Raw genomic sequence first — 9,228 nt, forward strand, 5'->3', positions numbered from 1 at the left:
CAAGCAAGCAAGCACAGGATTAGAGATCTAGCAGTCATCTTGGGTAGGAGTAATGGAGCAAAGAGCTGGAACGAACTTGGATAGCTAATGACTGACAGTAGGGTTGCTATAGCAGAACTAGATAGCTGCTTTGTGTTTTTGTTTTTGTTTGTTTTTAACATGATAAGTAATAACATTATATGTTTAAGTCAATATAGTTCTGAGTTTTTAGTTTCATGCTGGCAAAACAGGTACAAGGTGACAGGATGGGATTATCAAGATCCAGGGTCATAGATATTGAAGGAATGTGTCTTAGTGTCATGTGTAGTCATTTGAGGCCATTGAGAGGAGCAGTTATTGAAGAACTTTGTGGTTGAATGATCTATCAATATGCAATGTACAATTTCTTCATTCGGCCTGGTAGTACATGTCTATAATCCCAGCTATTGGGGTGGAAGATGTCTGAAGATGGCAAGTTCAAGGCTTTTGTGAGTTACAGAATGAGTTCAAGGCCTGACTGGGCAACTTAATCTCAAAATAAAAAGTAAAAATAGAAAAATGGCTGTGGCTATAGCACAGTAGTGAAGCACCTGTCTAGTGAGACCCCAGGTTCAATTCTTAGTCCTGGATGTTGAGGAGGATTAGGAGGCCTTCTTTTCCCATATTCTTTCCTTTTCTTTCTTCTATTCCTCCCCTTTCCCCTTCTTTTTACCCTGTAATAGGGATTGTACATAGAAAACACATTTTCTCTCTCTTTACCCTCCTTCCTCCTTACCTCCCTACCCCACTGAGTTATATCTCCAGCCCTGTTTTTTTTTTTCTTTTCTATAACCATAGACTATTATGATGGCTAACTCGAGCTGTCAGGTTGACTCACCTGAGATGATGGAACCTTAACTAAATAATTGCTTCCATCAGATTGAAATGGGGGTGGGGGAGTACAGACATTTCTTTTTTAATTGCTATTTGATGTAGGAGGACCCAGTCCATTGTGGATGTACTTTCCTGTAGGTGGGTGGTAAGCAGGTGGGCCTGGACTGTCTAAAAAAGGTAACTGAGCAAGCCAGTGAGTATTGTTCCTTCATGGTTTCTGCTTCAGTCCCTGCTTTTAGTTTCTGCCCTGGATTCCCTTGATGGATTAAAAGCCAGATAAACCCTTTCCAAACTTGTTTGATCACTGTTTATCACAGCAACAGAGAAACCAGGACAACTCTTAAACCATGGAAAAACAGTGAATAAAGTGACATAAGTAAAGGGGTTTTAGATTCATAAGATGTACATTCTACCTCAGGAAAGAAAAGCACAGAACTTAATCTAATATTCAGTATTTCCAAAAAAATTAAATATTTTTGCTTTGTATTCTGTAAGTAGAATTAAGAGAAATAGGTATCATGTCCACCAGAATTAGCTTTAAGGAAGTAAAACACTGTGTTTTAGTGTTGAAGTATAGGGAACTGCTGCTAAAAACTTTCAGTGTCTTGTTATTCCTTCTCAGCTACAAGTACTAATGAGGTAACACCTTGGGAAAATACGGCTTTACTGGAAAACAGGTTAATGCCTTTGATTTCAGACTGGTGGCCTAATCTCCTTTTTTTCTCTCTTAGCAAGTTGTATGACCTGTTCACTCACATTTGACTCTATCTCTGTGTAGACTTGGATTTTGACTGACCCATTCTGCTCAGCCCTTAAATACTTGTGTTCTTGTGGTTAGAATCTTTGCTTAACTGCTTTCCTTTCTTTATGTACTTCCATTCTTTCTTTCCTTTGGTGCTGAGGTGAACCCAGGGCCTTACTAATGGTGTGCTGTGCCACTGAGCACTGCTCACTCTGCTTTTCTACGTATCTTTGACTCAACTGTGTGGTTCTGTTGGGCATTCCTTGTGCATATTTGCTTACATAATTGCTAATTTGTTTTTTGTCATATTGAAATAGTACATATTTGCAAAATCTTAAAACAAAGTGTGTTGTCTGTCTCTTTAGAGCTTGTCACAGTAAATTTGTTTCTAAGCACCAGTAAAGGCACCTCCTGGTTTAATAATATGAACTCCAGTCCTCTAAAGTTGACAGTGTAAGGAAAGCCTCTGCTTGGTTAAGGTTGGCTTGACCTCAGTGCTTCAGTTCTATTTCTCAGATCTCTTAGAGCAACACATTTCTTTAATATTTTGGCCCACGTCTCCCTAAACCAAATAACCTTTTTTTTTCATTTTCTGAGAAGTGCTAAAGCAAGGCTGGAACACTGAAATAAGATTTTCTAAATGGTGAAAATAAAAAGGTGATGAAGCCAGAGAATAACTTTTATGTCAGTTGCCCAGTTTGCTAAGTATAGCTTGCTTCTTTATAGGCTGTGTTCTCTTAAAGGGACCATATGATAAAAGTTGTATTTCAACATGTCTGACAGTATGTAGACCCTACTTAGGGACATTATTGTCAGGTTTCTCTAAGGTTCCTTTCCTGGATCTCATATTCTGGACATGGATCAGTCTGATTTTTGGATGATTGATGGTAGAAATATAAACATGTCTGAGGAGATGTTTCATTCCCTACTCCTTTTTGCAGTACTATGGGCCTTCTGCATGCCACGGAAGAGCGTTGTCACTGGACTTTAGCTCCAACTCCCTTTCCCTACTCTTAACAGCACCAACTGGGCTATGAGAAAGTTAGCATAAGCAGGGATTCATAAACAGTGGAATAGGATGGTTTTGTACCTGTTTGCCACCCATTGCCCCAGCACTGAGAAAACCTTGACGTTATTGGAAACATGCTCACAGCTTTCATGAACATATCATAGTGCAGCTAAGCAAGCATCATAGTTTCTATTTTTAAGGGGAAAGTAAGCTTTATAAAACAATGAATTTATATTTTTAATTGATATAATATTTCTCTTTTTTATATTAATCTGTAAAAATAATGATTACTCTGTACTCATGAAGTTACTTGGTGGAGTTTTTTAAATGGTTCGAATCTAGAAGCATCTAGATTATAGGCTGATTAATTTATGTAGATAAGTTGCAATGGTTTTGGAAAATTGGCCTATCCTTTTGGTTTTACTCCCTTGAATTACAGGCCTGAATATATATATTGCTTGTAATGATTAAACAGAATAATTGGTTATCAAAGTACTTAATTCAAAGGCCAAAACAAAGCAATCTTATTTCTTTAGTACATAGATTCATTGTAGGAACTATTTAAATGTATAATTCTCTACTTGATTTTATCCAAAAAGCAGAGAAACAATGTTAAATATATAATTATAATGAAATCATATGATAAAATCACTGTTTACTTGTGGTTCTGAGGTTTGAATCTGTTGAAGACATTGTTAAAGGACTCAAAGAAACTGTATGAGTAGTTGGTAATGTTTGATAGTAAGCCACACTGTACTTCTAAGGAGTCTAAGCCACACTATACTTCTAAGCCTTGCTGTCCTTCTAAGGAGTCAAGATTACACACTCTGGTTTTTCTAGAATTCTTGCCTTGTTCTTTTATTGTCATGGCTATCCCAGTGAAGATAAAGTGGTATACATTATGCCTGCTGATTTTTAAAAAGATCTTTCCTGAGTTTTTGTATGCATTCATATATATGTGCCTTCAAAGATATATTCTTATTTGTACATATTTGTATGTACATATATGTGTATTGTTACTTTACTTCTTATGAAACAAGGCCATAGTATCTGTTCCTTTATGCAATCTGTACTAACTGCATATTTAATAACTACTTTTGACATAATATATATTATACGATAGCATTAAGGTTTCTTGATGTGTCTGATTATCATTTAAAATGTATAAAGTTTAGATCTCCTAAAGTTGAAAGTATGGAGTGAATCCATGTGGTCTGAACTTGATTTCTAGTTTTGCCTCTAAATACTTCTGACCTTAGACAGGTTAGGTACTTTGTTCTGTTTCTGTGGCATTTACAAAACAAAGTAATAGTGACTAGCAACATATACCTCCTAGATTTACTGTAATGATTGAGTTAATTTTTATAAGTGCTTAAAACCATTTCTGGATCACAATTACAGAATAAGCTTTCACTCACAGAAGCAGAACTGCTGGGCCACACGATAAGTGTTTCACATGGAAATCTATACAGTTTATGCCTAGCATTGCTGGTTTAGGGAGCTTGTACTGTGGCCTCAGACCAAGTTTCAGTCCTTGTTGTTTAGTGCTATTCTCTGAGCACAACAGACAATGTTTTTATTAGAGCAGTTGTGACTATTTAAAAACCCCTAAGATTAGGCTTTTTAACTGTTGAGGTTCTCTTATAGGATGTAGAGAGAAAGGGTAGTGAGGGTCATTTGGCCCTTCCAGAGATTCTTGCTGTTCATTTCTGCATGTTGCAGGAGTAGATTTGTGATTCTATCCTAAGTGCATGTTATTTTCCCAGGTGCACGAGTGTGTGTGTTTAGAGAGAGTGTCCAAGTTTAACTATAAAAATCTCAGCTATGGGGTGAGACTTTTGGTGTTGCTGGCTATTTTGGGGTCACACAGGCTCTGCAAGTCAGCTTAATAGATCCACTTGTCCCGCAAGTTTGACTTTGGTGGAGTAATACTTAGGTTTGTTATCTGTAATTGGGGGTTGACATCTCTTCTCCTATGTGCCTCCCCCAGTCCAAAGATAAGGTAAGTCCTCTTCCCCTTCCATCTGGTCCCCTTCTATCAGGTCTCATCAGGACTGGCTTCTCTGTGGACTGGTAAGGCTGCTCCCCCCTCAGGTGGAGGTGATCCAAGAGCCAGACCATGAGTTCATGTCAGAGACAGTCTCTGTTCTTATTACTGGGGAACCCTCTTGGACACTGAGCTGCCATGGGCTACTTCTGTGCAGGAGTTCTAAGTTATCTCCATGCATGGTCCTTGTTTGGAGTATCAGTCTCAGAAAAGACCCCTGTGTCTAGATTTTTTTAGTTCTGTTGCTCTTCTTGTGGAGCTCCTGTTCCCTCCAGGTCTTTCTATCTCCCCCTTCTTTCATAAGATTCCCTGCACTGCTGTCCTGCTCCTCAGACACAGTGTCTTCCCAGTGCTGCCATCTTGTCGCTCTTCTGATCCCTTCTTAAAGAGAGGTCGAGTAATAAAGATGAGCCAAGAGAAAGTTAATCATACTGTATAGTAACCATGACTGAAGCAGCCAATTACCTACTTTCAGGACATAAATTCCTCAATGAAGTAATCGTGACTAAAGTTTTCCCCAGATGGTATCCTCCTTCTCAGTTCCTTTATATTGAGGAATAAGCCACAGCATGAGAAAAAGTCTGTTTTTCCATCACTCAGAGACATGTACACATAATGCATATTTATGCCAGTTTTATTTCTTTCTCAATTTTTGTTTCTAATATAATGAGGCTGCCATTAGGCAGTAAATGGTCACATCTTCATGTGGAAGTTAAGCTTTTTGTTATTGTGAAGTGTCTCTTTGGGTAATTCATTTTACCTGAAAACCTATTTGAAGTGAATAGAGGTATACAGTTTTATTTTGGTTAATATTTGCCTATTTGTCTATTAAATTTGACATTTTATTATTGTTGTATTTTAGGTACTGATGACATTGTTATCAGACACATTTAAAGTACAACCCAGAGTGTAGGTCACTGGTAGTGTTTAGGTATCTAGACCTATGATTCTCCATAGTTACATATTTATTATTTTTAAATTTCAGAATCTGCAATTCAGATTTCAAAGCAGATGTCAATTTCAGGGCTATAATGCTCTCCAGCATAACCAAGAAAAAAAAGGTCTAGGGACATGTCTATGGATCAAATTTTATAAGTTCAACTAGAATTAGAAACATAACGACCAAACATTTTTGCTAGTTTTTGCACATAAGTGAAGGAGGGTAATTCATCTAAGTTTCCATGCTGAATAACTAATATTTCATCATGCAAGGCCTGAACATCAATGCTTAAATTGTCATGTGCCCATCTTTGCCTAGGGAACAATATTATCAGTGGTAACATATGCATTCAAAAGAGACAATATAGCAAGGAATAGAAATTTATTCCTTTACATCCTTTACCCTTAGATTTCTTATCTTTCCTCAGTCACTAGTTTCTACATCTTAGTAGTTGGGAGAGAGACTGTTTTTCAGGACTCCATGAGCCCATCATCCCATTCATGAACCTCTTTTAACTTCCACAAACTGGGGACCAAAGCAACATCTATCACAATGTGATTTGGCAGTAACAATCTGGGAGATACAGCACAAGAGTGTAGAAGCTTATTAACTCTTACACACAAAGGACATTTGCTAACAATCAAGGGAGCCTGCTCTTTAGTTAGTGAAAAATGATACTTCAGTGCTAAAGCATTTTGATGAAAGAAATTCCTGAGAATCTTGTGCTTCCTGTAGGTTGTTACTTCCTAGGAAAAGAGGTGGTATTAAAAGGGAATCTTCCATTGCATTTCTCTAAGATGAAAGTCCTAGAAGATTAGAATGTGACCTTGAATGACCGAAATAAACTGGATATTCCTGTGTTCTTAATCTCTGTTGAATAAATTGTAATAAATCATGAATGGAGGTACCAATGTAGTAATCCACATTGATTCTAGATGCTGCACTGCCAGCACTGGGTACTGTGTGTCAGAATATAAGTTTAGAGGTTGGGGGTAACATTTTAAGGCAATGCAAATCATCTGTAATTCCATTTGTTATACAGAAGTGCCTGGATGAGTAAAAAGCAGTAAAACATCTCTAGAAACAAAGGATGTTTTACCATCTTTGTTGACATCTACAAATACTACTTGCACACAGAGTATCTTCTGAAGCCTAGTACATTTAGAAAATAAATCCATTGTCATAACTCTTATGTTTTCTTCTTGTTGTTTCACTGCCTATATTATGATACTGTTTCTCTCAAGAGTGTTACAGTAAGAAATATATGCAACCTTGACAGAGACAATATAATCATTAATACCTCCTTTATTTCCAAAGGGACAGATGGCTGTCTGGCATGCTGAATCAACATTCTAATATACTAGTTGCTCGACATTAATCACTGCTATCTCTCCATCAACCATCAGGTGACTAACAGCCTGCAAAAGATGAGTAACAGAATCTTGATATGGCTCATCAGGCTCCTGTCTAATTTTAGAAAGTTCTTCCGTCTTTCTTTCAGAATCTGTTAACTTATACCCTGCTTGTGGTGCCAAAGCATTTATTTGCCCATAAACCTCAGGATATGTAATGTGTCATTACATGTGTCATTACTATACAAGCCTTCTCCTGATAACATTTTAAAAGTTATAGGCACATTATTTTGATGATTTCTGTCAGCTTAGTTTTGATGTGTTTTTAAACAATCAGTACTACACAGTAAATACACACACCCAATAAAAGTAGCTTTTGCTAGGATCTTTCAACCAGAGGGAACAAAAGCATCTACAGAGACAGAATGTAACAGGAGCAGTCTACTCATATTGAGCAAAAGGCTACTAAGAACCTAAAGAGCCTTAAATGAAAAAAGGATATAATTGTAACTTGTTCCTCACTTTATCTGGAAAAGAGGAAATTGAATAATGCCTTTTCCCATCTCATGGACTCAATATAAAGCCCCTTGCATAGCAGACCTAAAGTGTGATTTAAGAGAAAATGATTCTTTTTGTCTGGAGGCTACAAACCTCAATAACTTCTATAAGAGATGAAATGACACAGGAAAAATATTTTTATATTATTAGGAACTGCACTTGATGGACAGGGCTTAGGAGTGGAGGAAATTGATAGTGGAGGAGGAGCAGTATTATCAGCACAAGGAGGAGGAGGTAGACATCAACATCATGGAGAATATATATACATGCATGTATGTAGTATATACATATATAACCTATAATATATTATGACTTATCTATTATATTTACAATATTTGTATATATATATTTGTATTCAAGTCCAAATTTTTCTTCTAAGAACACCCTTAGTTCTGCTCTTACTTGATCATTTCTACTTTTAATACTAACTATATCACCTTTTATTTATTATCGTTTTTTTTTTGTTGTTTCCTTCAAAATCTGAAATGCAGTGTGAGTGATGGATCCAAGATGTCAGTGACCAGTGTGCACCATATCTGAGAGGCAGAGGATCTGAAATGCAAAAATTGGTGAGTGGAGAGACAGCTGAAGCGAAAACATTGACATTGAGGCTTCCTGAGCTAGAGAGGATAACCTGTGAGATGAGACCATTCAGATCCAGGCAAACAATTCCTGCAACCCAGACAAATCTGAATACCAGAATGAGAGTATGACAGGCCTGTAGGCCACTGAGGTATGTAGGAAACATGTGCATGCATGTTGCACAAACAAATAGCACAAGCACCTACACCTTCTCCTGAGCCTGTATACCCTGACCCACATTTCAGCCATTTACACTTTCTAGCACCCTGTCCTTCAAGGCACACTTCCACACACACACCCATGCTTGCTTGCCTGTACTTCTGCACCATGCCTGTGATCTTTCTCCCTTAGGTACAGCTGAAAAACCAACCCACACTCTTAAACCAGTCGACTTCTCTCATTTTTCTAAAGAATACTCCAGACACCAGAGAAAGATGGACCGAGTCTGAAGTACAGACTCCAAGAACAGACAGGAAAGGTTAGGGATAAGCAGATGGCCATAAGTCTGCATAAAAACACATCCAACAAAAATCAGGAAATCAAGACTTCATTGGAAACACAGGAAAATGATTTTAAAGTTATGCCTATACAATAAGTAGAGGCACATAAAGAGGAAACAAACAAATCTCTCAAAGAAATAGCCACACACATGGAGGCAAATAAACAGGAAATGAAAAAAGCTATCAAAGAAATACAGGTAGTGCTCTCTTCGGCAGCACATATACTAAAATTGGAAAGATACAGAGAATATTAGCATGGCCCCTGTGCAAGGATGACATGCAAATTCATGAAGCGTTCCATATTTTTTTAAAAAAAAAGAAATGCAGGTAAATACAGCCAAACAAATAGAGATACAAGTAGAGGCACAATTAGTGGCATATAGAGAGGAAAATAGAGGCCATCATGGAAAAACAGGAATCCACATTCAAACTGATGAAGGAAATGGTACAAGATGGAAACAGAATTAGAAACAAAGAAAAAACAAACAGAAAACCCTGGAGCTGGAGAACTTAGAGAAAAGATCAGGAACCACAAAGGAAAGCATCATCAATAGCATACAAGAGGTGGAAGACAGAATCTCAGATGCTGAAGACTCCAGGCTCTGAGGTCCAGAAAATATTTTCAAGAAAATCATAAAAGAAAATT

General features: G+C 37.4%; 1 non-coding gene across 1 annotated transcript; it reads left to right on the forward strand.

The window, feature by feature from the left end:
• The first annotated feature begins 8,782 nt into the window (after nt 1-8,782).
• LOC132655028 (U6 spliceosomal RNA) lies at nt 8,783-8,889 on the forward strand. Its single transcript, XR_009592611.1, has one exon. It is a non-coding gene; the product is annotated as a U6 spliceosomal RNA (small nuclear RNA).
• Nucleotides 8,890-9,228: the final 339 nt, after the last annotated feature.

This window comes from Meriones unguiculatus, chromosome 6 (assembly GCF_030254825.1).
Source record: "Meriones unguiculatus strain TT.TT164.6M chromosome 6, Bangor_MerUng_6.1, whole genome shotgun sequence".
Lineage (NCBI taxonomy): Eukaryota > Metazoa > Chordata > Mammalia > Rodentia > Muridae > Meriones > Meriones unguiculatus.